Raw genomic sequence first — 17,970 nt, forward strand, 5'->3', positions numbered from 1 at the left:
CCTTGGGGCTTTTTAATTTGCTCTGATTGGAGATGAAAGCTGTAACTAGTTGTCAAAGGCAGGAATTAAACTTGGCTGGGTTAGCAAAAAAAATTTATGTCTGGCCCAGATCCTAACTAGGCATATGGAAGAAGAGAGAACATGTGATAAATGTAATGTATTCAATTTTTCCTGAAATCAGTGGTCAGCCTGGCTAGAGTCTTCACAGAGTCTCAGAAGGAGTTAATGATGAGTGCAAGTGTTGGGAGGGAAAAGAGCCTTTCTGAAAGCCACTGCTGATAAGTAGTTACAGCAGCTCAAAAGCAGCTGCTGCTCCAAATGTGGAAGTGCACTTGTGAGTTGTCAGCCTTGCAGCTAATTTGTCGCTGAAATACCTGCACCAAAACACAGGTACTTACAGATTGGCAATGCCACTCTGCATGCAGCACATCCCTTAATTTATCTGTTTAGGAATAACTTGCAACTGAGACATGTTCTTTCCTAACAACTTGGAGAAAATTCCATAGTCAATTCTTTATGGGTTTAAGAAATTATTTCTAATGAGGTTCCACATAAGATATGACTTTTAAGGAAGTAGATGCTAATGCCTGCTAGTGTTTTATCTTACACACTCTATGGTAAAAACAAAAACAAACAGTAAAACCCTGAAACAGCTAACATATACATGCTTTGGTTGGTCTGTTACTCAGTTGTCAATATACACTCATCTGAAATGTCACAATTCCTAACCAATCAAAACACTGGCTATCCTAAAGAACTCTCTCTTCAACATGCAGGATGCTAATAGTTAACATTAAACACTCTTTTTTTTTTTTTTTCCCCAGAAAATATTTCCACAGAAGGAGCAAAGCACTACAGTAGACTGAATGGTCTAGGTCATTTATTTTGTTTTTGCTCTGGGTCATTTTACAGAAGCACTTCTGCTCTCTAGTGTTAAAATGAGAGCCACTCTACTCTCCAGATATTACCCAGCAGCACTTGGGGGCTCTTAATGATTAATACCATCACAGTCCAGCCACAAACCTTTCTGGCGCAGATAATGCCAGGCAGCAAGCACGCTTGACACTTTTAATGTATAATTAAGTAGAAAAAGTCAGCACTCAGTATGCAAATTTTTCAAAATGATAAATGATGCCATACAGCAGTACGGATTGATTTGGTGTAAATGAAACTAATTAAGGAAATGTCAAACATAATTAATAAAACAGGTTTAAGCTGCAAAACATTGTCAATTGAATGAATGAGGAGGCATTGGCTCCCATTGTTTCTGCTTTATTTAGGGCTTGTGTTTAGCTTGTACTCTGTTCCTAAATGCACTTTCCCTACCTCACACCCTCCACTACCAATTCCCAGAGAGGGGGAAAATAAATTTGCTTGTCTCTCCACTGACTGCAGAAATTAATTGCAGAAATCTTGTCCCATCCAAGTGTTACATTCACTCACAGGACATTAACATAACTAATTTGAAAGAGCCCAAATGACTGCATAATAGAGCACTGTCAGTATGCCTGACAGTCTTTGGTCATACCAAATTAGCTTGGTTTTCTAATTGAAATTTTTTTCCTAGGACTCTCTTATAATTTTTTTTCCTCAGCTATTCATTTTTGATAAGAACAAAGGTTTTATAATTTACAAAAGAGTGCTTGACCTATAATTACTAGGAGGAAATTAGGGGAGGTAGAAAAGTCAGATTTAGTCCTGGTAATGATGCTGGAGACCTTGCTCCCTCTAGGGAGCCTGAAGAATAATGGAATCTTCTATTTTTATGGGCGACCTGTGCACTGGTGCTGACTCTAACTGTGAATCCACTTTACCTTGCAGATCACTTGCTTAACACTAAAAGTGCCAACAGAATCACAGGCCATTATTCCAAATGTCATTCTGTGCCAGTGCCATTTCCAAATGCCCTTCCCTTCAAATGAATGAATCAAAGAACATCTGCCAGTTCTCTTACCTCGTCCTTGTAAATCTCTCATTGTAAGAGTTTCACAAAATGAAAGTGGTACTTAATTTAGGTAAATGGGGTCACGAGTAAGATTTTTGTTTTAAAAAAGTAGTACTAGGATGCTTCTTTCCAAAAAAAAAAAAAAGTTACATAGCCTGACTTTTCACACACATTTGGTTTTAGAGCAGAGCAGTTTTTTTGATGAGTCAAGTCACCCTTTCTAATTATATATTGTCCCCTTTTTCTCACCATATAATGTGCTGGCAGTGAACAATTTACAGAAATAAATTAGTAGAACATTTTCCTGATATCTCCTCCCTAAATGCAGTTTATTGTTTTCCTTCCTGCATCCAAATTTCAAATTAGAAATATATGCATATATATCAATTTGAACACGTCTGGGTATGTATGTGTACCCAGGTATTGATAGATAACATATGTAGTTTAAAATCTGTACTATAAATGAACACATTTGTTATATATACACATGTATGCATGCTTATTTAAAGAAATACAAGCTTTACATATTTTTTTAGTGAATGTTAGGCACCAGACCTTATTTAGGAGTTTTGAAGCTTCCCTACTTGAATGTTTTCTGACAGAATGGGAGAGTCAGGGCAGAGACTGTGGTTGAAACATTTCTAAAAATTCATTACCCACATTTTGTTATATTTGAAACACTTTAATAAGAAATTTTAAATTTCAAAAGTAATTGGCCTGCTACTAAGTTTTCTAACATAATTTCATTGCTGAAGCTTCTAGAAAGAACTGTGCAGGAAACATCTTTATTTTGTCCATCTTGATGAAGAAGAATAAATCATATGGAAAAAAAAATATGAAAAAATTCTTCCAATTATCTTTATAGAAAGAAGTTGTTGTAATTTATTTAATCAGTAACAGTTTTCTTGAAGACATATTTTCACCTGAGGACAAAATGATTCTATTAATGGTGTTTATCAACTTTAAAATTATTATGTACATATAAATTAAAGCTTAACTCCATAAAGAAACTGCATATGCTGGGCCACATGTAAAGCAAGTCATAAGACCTATCCCAATGTGATTTTGCAGTGACCTCAGCCATCTTAAGTGTCACTTGCTTTCCAAACCCACACACTATTCATTTTTTATATACTGTTTTGCAATTACTTATTCCAGCATATGTTTACAAGACGCATATTTTCTAACAGCAGAAAATAAATTCTTTCTTTAACATGTTACTTTTTTCCCTTTCTCTTTGCTGCACAAAACTGTAAACCACAGAGAATCTTGGGGATTAGTACTTAGTAGTGTGAAGAGCATGCTTGTTGACCAGCATGTGACAACCAGCACCAATGTATGTTTCTAAATTCTGAAACAAATTTTTCAGTTCCTACTAGATTTTTTTCAAGATTGTGCTTGTACTAGTTGGCTCCTCTCCAAACAGCCAATTGCAGTTCACTGGAGAATGGTAAGAAATGGAAGGCTCTGGAATGATCAATGTTTTTCTTAATTTGTGCACTGTAGGAGTGCAATGGGGACTTCTGCATCTGAATTGGTCCTCTATCTCTGACTCATGGAAAAAAAAAAAAAAAGACAATTAGCGGAAGGCAAGGTATCAAACATAGCTCAGAAGACTTGCACCGGGAGAGTGCTTATTTCCTTCAGTGACAGTAACAACTGGATTAATTAAGCTCATGTATTAAATGAGCTTTTGTTACAAACATTACTTAGAAACCACTCTAATCAGAACTGCATCTTTTATCTCTGCATTCCAAAATGTCAGAAAGTGTTTTAACTTTAACTTAACCTAAGTTCGATGAAGTTAAATACCTTCCCAACTGCTTCATATTTCAATTCCTGCCTTGTCATTGCAAGACAATTGTAGAAGAAAAGCCCTTCTCTACTGAAAAAAATGTCTAATTGTGTGATATCTGATTCTCTTTCTGCGTATAAACTTATTTTGTGGATTTATCTAATGATGTGATGAGTCAGATTACGGTCCAGTTGAAGGACTCTGTATAAATACAGATCACTGGAGGCAGGGACAATGTTTTGAGGTAACATCCCTGCATGCTCACAGGGCCGCTGGGAGATTTCAAGAAGTTCACCTATGGGCCAAAACAGGAGGAAGTCTGGAATTCCGCAAAACTATTTTGGGGTTCACCAGAAGGCAGCACACCCTACCTTCTTGTTACTTTAAAGCCTAACTTCAGATGCATGAGGTGGCAGAAAAGAACATTGCATATTTGAAGGTTTGTAGCTGCATGTATGTGATTTATGCCGGAGGATTTAAAGTGGACATATTGTAATACAATATACATTTTCAATTACATTTACTTTAAAGATGTTTTCCTGCATAAATGATTGGTTCAATGCACTTTTCATTCTATCACAAAATTGATTAATAACAATAATAATAAAAACTTTTTTTTTTTTTTTCTCAAAATAACACGAGTCTGTCATGAAAAACGAATAACATTCAGCCTTGGAAAAGGTTTTTCTATAATCATTAAGTAAATAATAATAAAAAAACCTCACATATACATTAAGTTAGTGCCTCTTTTTCCCCCTAGGTTCTGATTTAATGAAACAGACCATTTTTCTACACTACTAACTTTCTTATTCCAATAACACTGCAGAAATAGACCTATATAAGTATTCTTGAAAATACTGCTTCATTTACAGTTTTGAGAAATACTTTTCACAAGAAATCTGATGACAAAGACAGTCAAAACAGGAAAAACAATAGGAAAGTTTATGACGTATAAAATGAATTCTTCAAAAGAATTTTGTTTCAAAATGCCAAGGGTTATAAGTCAACTATATGCAGCACATATTACTATTTATTACCTTGCATTTGGCTGAAATTCATCTCTTTTGACAACCTTAGGTAAATCATGTTACATATTTCATAAAATATGAGTGCTGGACCTTTTTCTGAAGACACTACTTAGTGAGTGAACTCACTGCTATTGGCTGCATCCCAGTTACTATAAGCTCCCCTAAGACTGGGTTTTTTCAGGGTCTTTTGGCAACTGACTCAAAGAAAGCTGACTCATAGAAAGCGTATGCAAAATTTTCGGAGCTTAGACGGAAAACAAAATATAAATTGAGATATGCAAGTTTCACTTTTGAGCAAATTTACTGGGTGAAAGCTTTTTTCTTTTTCTTTTTTCCACATTTCATTTGGATACATACAGAGCCCCTCAGAATATACAACTCTATAGTGAACACATTTTTTATTCTTGAAGGCTCATTATTTTACAGTGAGGTTACTGAACCTAGTCCACGTAGTGCAGATTATCCAGCATAGTATTAATCAAAATATACATGGCAAATGGGATTCAAAACAGTGCCAAATAAGCATCTGCTTTTAGCAGTGAACAAAAATGCATTTTGCTCCTTTATTAAAAGGTATTATGGGCAATTTATTTTTAAACCATCTCTCTAACACCATTAACTAGCATATAATTTAATGTACTCCCAAGCAACTTGACTTCTACATTTCCTTCAAAACATTAATTTGCTTTTGCAAATTGATGTAAAAGATGCCTTTGACCCCCTGAGTGATTCAAGCCATTAACAATAAATTAGATTATCCTTTAAAACAGGATAACCATTTTTATTTTTGGATGGAAAAATAAAAGAGTACCATTTCTGGGAGTGAGATAATATAACTTACCAGAAATAAAAGTTGGAGTAGTTGCAATTACTTATTTTTGCCATCCTTATCCATGGAAGCGTTAAGGGATTTGCTTCAGAGAATTTGCAAGCTGCTTAAATGTTTTTAGCAGATTAAATTAAGAAAATTCTAAGTGGTTGTTTGGGATTATTTATTCTTAAGAAATGGTCATTAAGCTTATGCACTCTTACTGAAATACCACCTTTAAATATTACAGGATGCTCTGTTTTCAGAGATGACGATAAAATACAACTCTCTGAGGATGTGATTTCTTTTATTTCAAATAACGTAAATAAAAACTCTATTCAAAACAATTTGCTGAGAAGGAAAATAATTACTGTTTAACTAATGCATATGATGCTGTGAAGAATTGAAGACACTTAATGATAACTAGGCTTAACTATCAGAACAGGATTTATTAATGTGGTGATTGCCCCTTCAGCTAGTAGGAACCTATGTCAGAACAGAACACCTGAGCACATGTAGTTTGAATTAAGCACTCTCTGCTGAAAGCTGCACCTGTATCATGTTCCTAATGTGAATATGTCCCGTGAAGGGAAAAGCAACTTCCCTCATAGGCCGTTTTACATGTATACCTTCCTTCTGGTCCTAAGGATCCACTTGTTATAAAATCTAAGATCCGGACACAAAACCAGTGGAAATCAATGGCATGTCTTCTATCAGCTTTGACTGAGCCCCTAAGGGTTATTTTCAGCCGTTCATATTTGCATTGTACAGCAGTATTAGAATCCTTAGCAAAACATCCAAATAGACATTTAATTTAGGAACATGAGCAACCATGCTGAACTGGATGCAATAGGTTCTGCTCTCTGAGATCAGAAAGTGAGATGGCAAAGTCTGGCTTCATGTTATTTTGGCATGTGCTTTCTGAGCTAAATACATATTCATAATGCAAATAATAACTTTCATGCTAGGACGTGCAGCTCTACTTAGAGTATCCATTACAACTCTATGTAAGGAAAATATATACAAACTTGGGATCATTATCTGCACAATTAATTATAGTTGGCTTTTTGTACAAAGGATTTTTGTAGTATTTACTGACTTTAGAAAAACTGTGGAGTGTGGAGTTTACAACTTACTCCACTGAGAATCTTTGTGTTGGCACTTATCTAGATGTCTACTATACATCTTGATACGCATAGAATACGGGTCTTGCAGCAAGTTAATCTCAACTACCTTGTTAACATGTTTATTTACGTGCAAGAACCACATCATTTTATTTTCCTTTCATGACATATAGCTTTCACATTTAAGCAATTACCAGTTTGACATAAGATGTGGAGTATGGGTGGGCTGAGAAGGAGGAAAATGATTGTGGTTCTTGTGTGGGACAGGAGATGCCCAATTCAGCTATGTCTTGCACTGCAGAAGTCCTGTGCCACAGTGCTGCTGCAAGAATGTAGTCCCCTCAGAGCTGTCAACAATAGTTTGCTCCTGTTTCATATGGGCATTTTCTATTTTTTTATTTATTAAATGCCCTAAAAGAGCATAAACAGAAACATATCCAAGAAATTTACATTTTCAGTTTCATATTTTCTTTCAACCTTTTTCCCATTCATTGCACATACTGAGTTGTTTATATTAATATGGATCAATATGAAGTAGTTTAATTAAAAGCTTTTCTTACCCACAAAACTATGCTTTTTCTTCTATAATATAGGACATTTGCCTTTGTTGGCTTTTGCTGGAAAACAATGTTTTCAGACATTGTTATTCCTTGTTTTGTAGAAACCTGCCTAAAATGACACTTTAAAATCCTATTCCTTTTTTTTTTTTTTCCCACTCCTATATTTTAAAATGTTAGCATTTCTATTCAGCAATTTGGAAAGCCATGATATAAGCATTTGATTTGATAGGAAATACAGATTAGCGTGAAAATAGAGATCATCACAGTAAGAAGCAACTGCTGTTATGCAGTGGGGTGCATTTTTGTGAGTTGGACATTGCTGAAATGTTGGTTCTGTGTTGTGCTCTTATTCCTTCAGAAAACAAACTGTGACTAGGTTGCAGATAATCTCCTATTATGACAAAATAGAGCAAAGCTTTGAAAAAATGACTCAGAGCTTTATTTAGTAAATCAGAATGCATGGGTCATTTGTTTTATATGCTAAAAGTAAGTATATTCAATTTTATTACAGTTACTTAATCAAAACAGTCCTCTTTTTCATGTCTTTTGATGTCTTCTTATTCACACGTACAAATTTTAAGTTCTTTGATAGTCAGATGAGAACATGTCATTTGTGTCTCATTTTTGTCTATGCTTAACATGTTAAAGATCTGATTAAATGCAAAGAGGACAGAAGTTATCTTTCCAGTTATTTTCCACCTGAAATTAAACACAGGAGGAGAATAAATGTAACCTTCTTTCAAAAACTTCACCTGGTGGAGTGAACCATTAGTTCATATTCTGGCCTATTTTATTGAGCTGAGAAAATGGGTCTTTATTGTGCTTATAGGTTTTTTTTCCCCAAGCCATCCAGCCTTGACCTCACCAGAAATTATATCCTTAGGCTGTTTCCAACCTCTGTAGTCCCCCTTTTCACTCATAAACAGATCAGTATAAAATGGCTCTTCCATATTAACTTTAAAGCATTAAAATTCAGAGGAAAAGCAAATTATTATGGAGTTACTCAAAAAATGTAAAGTAGTTTACTCTTAGATTGTAATGGAAGTGACTGATTATGGAAGTTGTTCTGATGCTGTTCCGTTGCTCTTCTGAGCTGCTCAGTGAAGCAAGTTATTGGCAATCCAAGCTTTTTTCTATTTGTTCAGAACTGGACGCTCAAGATTAGAGAAACACATATTTAGATGTTTTGTTGTTCTGTTTGCTTATGAATGAGCAATTTGCTTTTTATTTGGCTGTTGTTTTCAGTTAAAACTCTTGATAATATATATAAATATTGTTGTTTAGATATTATTGTTACTGACAAAAATATATAACAAAGACTGCAATTCAGTCACTGAGTGTATATATTTATCTATATTTATTTTTAATATAATGCAAATGCCATTCCTACACAAGAGCATTTTTCTGATAGTTTTTTAGATTTAATGACCAATTTTGCAGCTCATCACACAAAATAAAAATGTATCCAAATATAAAAAATATGTAAGTAAATTGAAACACATTACATTCAAATAAATCAACATGGTTTTGTTTTTTTCTTTCTTTCTGTTTTTATTTTTCATGTTTCTTGGTTGTTTGCTTTTGTTGCTGTTGCTGTTGTTATTGTTGTCTAACCATTTTTATTATACTTCTGAGTTTTATAATTACACATTTAAGGTTTATCTTGTGCTCTCTGTTTCCAGTGAAGAGTGTTTAATAAAATGTAATTATAGGGTTTTTTGCACTATTTTGGAACCTCAAGTTACATATCTCCTTTCTTCTATTTTAAAGGCAACTGGAGAAGCACATTAAATGCTGATGTGGTATTGATGTGAACTTTGCAACAGACATAAAGTTTTCTAGACTACTGCTGAAATTATAGCAAAAGTAGGAAACTGAAAATCATGAAACATGCAAATAAATAATTCCACTTAGTCTATTATTGAAGATGATTTTGGATGCAGTAGCTTCCCAGAACCAGTGCAGTTCAAGTACCAGTTAGGAAAATTGATTAAACCAACCAGGAAAACTGAGAGAAAACCCTGTTTGAAAGGCTTATTTTGTTTTCTGGAATACGGAGTAAAAGGACCATTAACCTCTGCATCTACTTGGGTGGCTGGAGTAACTACAAGTGCTGCTGGGATGTTCGTGGCCCATCTCTTCTATCTAGGCTCAGAATGCAGCCCTGAGGCAGTGGCATACCAGGTTAGATTTTAAACCTGGGTTTGCTGTTATCTGGGTAATCTCCTGCATGAATTCATTATTTTTGCAAAAGTACAGACATTGAAGCAAAGGTTCCTCTGCAAGGGCAAAAGCAGATTTACTACTAATGGAAATGAACTACTAATTCTATGTTCACCCTCATAAAACTCTTGCACTGCAGCAGAGAACAGAAATTAAAGAAACATTTGGAAGGTCAGCAGCACAGGAATACTGTGTAAAGAACAAAGAGTATGGATTTCAAAGGGTGAACTGCAGAAACATAAAATGGGTATCTAGCCTCTGCTCATCCAATGTAACTTTCAACGCACAATGTTGTTGCATATGGACGAAGAGGTCTCCTGCAAGCAGAGCAAAAATAATCCATTAGAGTGTATGAAAATATTCCTACTGGGAAAAGATGCCAGTTTTTTTTGTGATTAAATTTAGTTTTCTAGACTTGCAGAGAAGAAGCATTATGATCTTCCCCGACCTCAGATCTCCTTTGTTTGGTTATTCTGAAAGAGCCGCATGCAACTTACAATCATTCTCTGCACATAGAAGGTAAAAAAGAGCAGATCTCTATTTTTAACTCACAATGATAGCATTTGGTAAAAAAAAAAAGCCTTCGCTCCCCCTAGCATAGGCTTGAATATTACATATTAAATTTTCCTCATTTACTCTGATTTTCCAAAATCTTGCAATTGAAAAAAAATTATTTCAAAGGATTTTACTCCAATTGCTGTTATGTCCCTGTCGTAGTGACAGTCTATGTATCCTCTTAACAGACTGAAAAAAGCGTGCGCTGAGGTAGGACAAGTTCTGGCTATACACCTAACTGAGACAGTTTAAAGCTAATTCAGGTTTTTCCATTTATGACTGGTTTGCTTTACGCATTTTGTATTTCTCCTTGGAGGTCATGCTTTCCCAGTAAACAATTTCTATTATTTAATCACAAATTAATTTGAGTTAGATCTGGGAAACAAATTTTCCTCATAAACATTTTAATTTTATTAATCATTTGGATATTTTTTTCATCACAGAAAGATACCACTGTACCATTGCAAGCTTAAATAATGTTGATTTGTAAAAATAAAATTAGTGAGGAAAAAAAAATAAATAAATTAGTGAGGAATAGATGTTTTGAAATAATGCTTCTAGAAATTTGATCACAATGCCATTTTCCTCCCGATAAATTGAAAATGGAATGTGATTTTCTATCTCTAGTCCATTATTTCTTTATGCCTATTCAAGAAATGAGAGCTTTTGTAATCACAGGAGATAGAATTATAAATTTGAATAAATAATTAGATATTGATGGTCTTTATTTTTGCATGATTGTTATATATCCTCAAAAGGAAAGAAATTGTCTTCCTATGACCTGCTTGGAATTTGCCTGGCATGACAGTAACCTTGGCAATGAAAAGCAAGTGCATAAGTTTCATGGTCATCCTCTTGAAAAACATAGGTAAAGATTAATTTGGAAAACCAATTTTGTAAGAAATAATTATAGATTTTAAAAGAAAAATAGAAATTATGATGCACTCAGTAAGTAGCAGAATTGGTAGACTACTTTCTCTTTTGCATTTTTGCCATAATTAATCATTCTTTTGGAATTGTAGAATGGCTTAGTTTGAAAGGGACCTCAATGATCAAATAGTTCCAACTTCTTGCCACAGGTTGGATTGCCCAGTGTCCCATCCAATCTGGTCTTGAAACTCCTCAGGGATGGTGCATCCATTGCTTCTCCAGGCAGCCTGTGCCAGGGCCTCACCATTTCCTCAGTGTAAGACTTCCTTCTAACATCTCATCTAAATCTCCCCTCTTTTAGGTTGAAACTATTTCTCCTTGTCCTGTCATGATCTACCTGTGTGAAATGTTGGTTTTCCTCCTGTTTATATAATTTCCATTTAAATACTGGGAGACTGTAATGAGGTTTCCTTGCACCCTTTTCTTTTCCAGGCTCAACAAACCCGACTCTATAGGGCCTTTCTTCATAGGAGAGGCGCTCCAGCTTCCTGATCATCCTTTAGATTCCTCTGAATCTGCTCTAATGACTACACATTTTTCTGGCGCTTGGATCACTGAACCTGGACACAGTACTTCAGATGGGGTTTCAAGAGGGCAGAGCAGAAAGGGACAATCCTCTTCTTCACCCTGCTGTCCAGTCCCGTTTTGATGCAGCCTAGGATATATGGTTGGCCTTCTGTATCCTCGGCTGCATGCTGTGTTTTAACTTTCTACCTGAGAGCTTTTTCTGCCTCTGTAATACCAAGAAAATTAAAGAATTTTTCTTTTCATTGAGTTTTGGATCATTTCTGAGTTTTTGGTACCAGGATTTCACTAGAACTTAACTCCTTAAAACTCTGAAATGTCACATAGCTCAAACAGTTTTACAGAACACATTTGCTTTTCATGTGTTGAAATAATTTTAGCAAGTTAAGCAGTATAATAGGAGAACCTGAATGAGAGGCTAGATAGAAGTATAAAGTGAAATAGAGGGGCTGTGTAAGAAAGATGGTCTAGTCAGAGGAGATATCTCATTCAAGTAGAATGGAAAGGAAGAAGCTTACAGTACTTTTCTTATTGTTGCTGTAGAAAATGTGTATAGACATCTAAGATGAACTTTTTATTACAACAATTTCTAGCACTATCAAAATACTACTAAATAAAAAGCACCTTCAGAAATATCAGGAATTTTATTTTAAAACAAACATGATAGCTAGAATACATATCGTCCATAAAACATGTAACATTGGAAATTCTTAAATTCTTTTTACTCCTTGAGACAAGTTGAAACATGAACACTGCAGACCATGAAAAACTATTTCCTTCAATTCAAAAGTGAATATTCACCAGATCTGAATCCTTTTGGTCTTGACCACTGAGGATACCCACATCTCATGTCTTCATTGTCTTTAATTCCTTGCTTTTCTGTGTCACTTGCAGTGTTCCAGCACCTGCAGCATTCTAGCACTTGGTACAGGTTGTATAATTGTTGGAGGTTTTAAAGACTTCAAGCCTAGCTGAGTTCTGACACTCAGGAAAGAGAGTTTTAAGTGCTTGAATATAGGGGCTTAGCGCAATTTTAGGTGCCCCATCTACTCTACAACTGTGTGGATTTCCCACAGGCCTGACTTTTATGTGCTTGGATATTCTACTACAGCTTTCTATATTTAAGCACTTATCCTAGAAGAAACAGGCAGGAAGTTCATAACAGGCAGTCAGTGTTCAGACGAGGCAACTTAAGGTGGTTATTTGTTTTGAACTTACACATTTAAATTACACCTTAAGACTTAATTTAAATATTATGTATTTCTGAATCTCTAATGGCACGTGAGGAATATTTTATCTGCACATTAGTAGGATGAACTGACTGTTTTGAATGTATTTAATAATTTTAATTAATCTCTTCCTCTTCTAAAGAGTAACTAGACAATTAAAGAAATTGAAAGAAGTTAATTCCATTTAAAAAAAAATGAAGACATGCACTTTTTCTCCTCCTCGTTTTTGACTACAAATTGCTTCAGAAAGCATCATAGTATCAATGTCTTTCTGTATATTTTAATATTTTTACCTATATCTATATATTATAGATATAGTTATATAACAGATATATATGTTATAAAAGTGTGGTATTACTAGTATTTCCTATCTTTATCTGGCAAGAAAAAAATTGGATTCATCTGTTTTTAAAGATCCTATTCTGGGTCTAAACTAGTTGAGCAGATATGAAGACATCACCATGAAATCACCGTGGAAAGCATTTCTTGTTGTTGTTGTTTTCTACATGAAGTTCTGGCACACAAAATACTTCTGAAGAAATTTTTACTTCTTACCACTTACCAAGCAAACAATGATATTAAAGAGGTGATGATAATAAAATAGCGAGGATACTAAGAGACCAGAAATGTCACAGATATGTAAAGATGGGAAGGAAGACCATGAATTTGCCAGACCCATTAATATTCTCATATTGTTTATATGGTTGTCAGAAATATACAATCATCTTTCTTTGCTTTATAGGCAACAGGCTGTTCTGCTAAATCTTTACTATCTCAGCTCACTACTGAATTTTTGTTCTGCTTTTAATGAGGTCACATAACTTCTGTTATCAGGATGGTTGTTTTTTTTCCCTACAGAAGTATGTCAAAATTCACATGTGCAATACCCATTGTTAATCAAATAAATATCTTGCAAAAAAACTAAAATTCATCTACTTCCCACACATTTGCCTGTATTATCTCCCAGTTTAACTTGCTTTTCTCAGCAAAGTCTTCCCAAGTTTTTTACTTATTTCTCAACATAAGTTTATTGAAAAGCTTTTGAGAACATAGTCATAGGATCATTTAATTAATAATCAAAATTGAGATAGGTTTTAACATTCTTTATGATCACTCCTTGGGTTGAGACAGCCCACTTGACTGTTTTGTTGCTTCCAGAGACGCACAAATGGTTACCAGTTAAATAAGGTTATCCACTTCTTTCACTTGGTATCTCTCAAGCATCTTTGATACATGAGAAAATCATATACCATTGCTCTGGAGTCATGCCAGCAGTGCATCATTTTTAACTGGAATTATGTTTGTAAGCAAATAGAATATTAAATTGGGTAAGTAGATCTTCAGAAATGCTGAACTTATAATATGTCTCCACTCCCTACTGTTCTGTACACACTGTTTCATTTTTATATTTATATGCTCCTCTTTGGTAGGGCCATGAACAGGTGTGGGTCTGATTACCACACCTTTACAAATGCTACTGAAACATATCTACCTCTTATATTTTGAAATGACTAAATAGATATTGCGCTGAAGAAGACTACTAAGAGATTACTGTCAGTCCGGAGGAGGTACTGGAACTATACCTACCTTTATGCCATAAGAAAGTGCTTCTGCTGGAGAAGGACCATGAAGATAATTTCAGTTTGGTTCAGATTTTGTGATATCTGTATGCTAGAGAACCCTTTTCTTGAGCGGTAGACTTTGATCTTCATGAGACTTGAACTTTACACCTCATTTTTAGCAATGACTGAATTATTGCCACAGTTCTTTTGGATAGTTCTGAAATTTTACCAAGCAGCTAAGCTAATCCTCAGTACCTTTCCACTGTAGGCCAAGTAGCCCATTGGCATGACTCCAAGTAACCGAGGTCTGTGAGCAATGGGTCTGAAAATTCTCTTATAATTAGAACTAGAGAAATGTACCTTCCTGTGAAGCTTGTGCAAAATCTTTCCTAGGCTCTGGGGACTAATATAGTGTGATATCTAATTTGCAAACTTTCATCTAGATTTTTTTTTTTGCTTGTCTTAAGGATGTCAATCCAAATATAAATCTCTTTCTTCCCACTATTCCAACAAATTCTCAGAATGAGAAAGGTTCAAACTTTTAATCAAATCTAATTTTAATGGCCTAGGCTCTTTTCTAATATCTGCAAAATTGATTGACATGTGGATATTTAAAGAGTAGCCTCAATTATACATACAGTGAAATCAGTGAAAGTGCATGAAGTAGAAGTTTCCTCTTTGCATTTGCAATTTAACAATTTAACACCAATGTCTATTTATGAAACTACATAATTAATGTATCTAGAATACAAATACTAGATTATCTTCTTTCTATTAAAAAAAAAATAATTTATAGAAATGATAGACTAGAATTAACTTAAAATTATTTAAAATTATTTAATCCTCCTCCAGTTAATTTCTAACTTCCTTTTAGTGACAAACCTAAGCACTTTCAATTTAGTATGTATGACTTGTGAGACTGTCAATGAAAATTGAAGAATTAAAGTAAATCAGCCAAATAAGAGGTGGTCTTCATCATGTTCCATTCATTGCTTTTTGATAGCACCACTGTGAACCATATAAAATGGAGCTCAAGTGATTTGATAATTACATGGAAATGGTAAAACAGTGTAGGAAGCTTTGTGATTTTGACTATTAATTTAGGAATTGTAACACCATTTCAAATTACGGACAGAATAGCACAGAAATAACAGAATAACAAGATCTACCTGCCATCTCCCCATGATTGATGGTGAGCCAGTCAATTTTTCTATTGTTCTGTGCTACACCTTCTCCTTCCTGCTTAGTTTCACCAACATGCAGCGCTGCTGCAGCTCTCTCTTCTCACTTTGGTCACTGTCATCTTTTAACCTGGGTCTGCAGAGTCATTTTGTTTTGGCATGTGCTGCCAGCACATCATTCGAAAGATGCAGTGTGTTTTGTATTTTTTTTTAAATTGCTGTGTAGCTATATTGTCAGTCATAAACCTTATTATATATTGTTCCTTCAGCATAGCCACAGGTAAAGCTTTGATTGACAAGAAAGTTTATTGTAAATGGATCTGATGTGCCATCAGTGTATATCAAGCCTTTTGAATGACATCTTAACAGAAGAAGTATTACACCAATCACACAGAGCGGGCGTAATAGTACATGTTATAACTGCAAGACTACATTAAGTCAGCTACCCAAAGAACCAGCACCTTTGAAACATGCATGCTATCTCAATTCAGCTCAGCTTGGCCATGCAGGCGTCTCTCTGGCTCTCCAGCTGGCCGCTGAGTAGCGTAGATGTCTTTTCGCTGATTTATTCCTTTTTTAGGTAGTTTTTTCACAAGCAGTTGGAAAGGGTTTGAACACAGAATGGCTGCTTGAGTGAGGCACATTTCTAGTTTAGTTTGTATCTACTGCAAAAAAAAACTGAATATTCTCTTTAATAACTTGAAATTTTAATAAGGACCTAAGGAACAGTTGAAGAGTGAGTGAACTTATATTTAAATTAGGGCTTTGAGAGCTTGGAGATTCTAACTTGGTGAACTCTAATTAAATCCCACAAGGCCATCAGGTCTGCCTCCTTAGCTCTTGATGGTGAAAGAGAGGTCTTCAAAAAGCATCCCTTGACAGTATACAAGTGGGAGGAAAAAAATCCTTCAACTCTTCACGATAGCATTTTATAAAGCAAGAATTCCTGAAGGAGTACCAGAAAAGAGGAACAATAGTTAGAGCGTGGAACTGTGAAAAGCTGAAAAACGTGTTTTGAGTATCAGTGTAGAAGTCCTCCTGAAATTCACCTTTGTAATGTTTTCAAGAGGTCATACAAACTGTAGAGGTCCTCAAAGCCTTAGATGGAGCTATAGTATGTGTTTTCATTACTGTTGCTGTTGCACTGTGATGTAATGTTACCTTAAGGATTGGAATTCTACTGCATTTGGTAAAATACAATCAGCTAGTTAGGTAATTACTACATAAGTGTGTAGTACATAAGTTTCAAACCACAAAATATGTTGTCTAAATGACATCTTGAGCAAACTTACAGTGCAACATTTTACGATAACTAGAGACTTTTTGGAATCTGTAAAGATCTGAACATTTAATTTTTCATATACTTTGTATCTGAAAATTTAAATGAAAACCGAAAGGAAAAATGATAAAAGCTTTGTGGTTAAAAATGAATCTATAAATAAAAATAAAAACTTAGAAAAAGAACTATACCAAACAAATAGAACACATCTTTTAAACCTATTTCAGATATTACTTCATTTTTCATTCTAGATGTGACATAACAGTGCAAAAAAATTTTTTTATCTTGCCAGACATAAAAAGATCTATAAAATATAGTCTTTTTCCTTCAACTAATGTCACAGTTTTGTGTTTTTTGGTTTTCAATATTCCACATCATAATATCATGTAGTGCACTGGCAGTTAAAGTGTTAATGCTCCAACTCCTGTCCCTGTACACCACAGCAGTCACGGGATCTGGCCCATCCTGGTGGGCTCTCTTACTGCCTGGCAGTGGGTGCTGGAGGGTGCTTTCCTAGCTGTTCCAAGCTTTTCAGGTTTGATTCGGTCTCGGGAAGTCTCTCACCTATTTTATTTGATTTATTAGTCTCAATTTCAATTAGATTGTATTATATTGTGTTTTCTTGCATTCTGATATCATAGTTAGTAAAATAAGTTTTTCTCCATAGATTGCCACTGTTTTTTTTCTTCCTTGAATCCAGCTCTCATCTCCTTATCCTTTTTTCCTTTCCTTTCCCATTCTGTGGTCCCATGGGGGGCTCAGGGGCCTACTGCCCCCCTGTCACGGGCATAGATTGATCTAGTTAACTTTGTGACAGTTTTTTGGTGAAGAATGTGGGCAAAAGGTGCTTTTTAGCTTTTAGAATGAATCTCTCTCTCTGCTCTCTCTGCTCTCAGAGAACTTCATAGGGATCTTTGCCAGTAGTTTAGGTTTCTGTGCTGAGAAACTTGACCTTGAAAGCTCAGGTGTACTGCCAGTATTCTGGGATATTTGTAAACTTTGAGCACTGCTTAGTCTGGGCAGTGCTTTTTCATTTATTTTTATTTTTCCTCCTTTCATCAGCCTCCATTCATTAACCTCTTTTTAGTAGCTACTAGTGATGAACCCACTCTTTATGATGGGGGCACTGTGAAAGGGATTAAAAGCCATCATTTTACTTGTGACTTATTGGAGAAATTATCAATGTTATGATTTCTCATTTTGGAATTGTGTTCATATATAACCAA

The sequence above is a fragment of the Tympanuchus pallidicinctus genome, unplaced genomic scaffold (genome assembly GCF_026119805.1).
Source record: "Tympanuchus pallidicinctus isolate F22 unplaced genomic scaffold, pur_lepc_1.0 scaffold4, whole genome shotgun sequence".
NCBI lineage: Eukaryota > Metazoa > Chordata > Aves > Galliformes > Phasianidae > Tympanuchus > Tympanuchus pallidicinctus.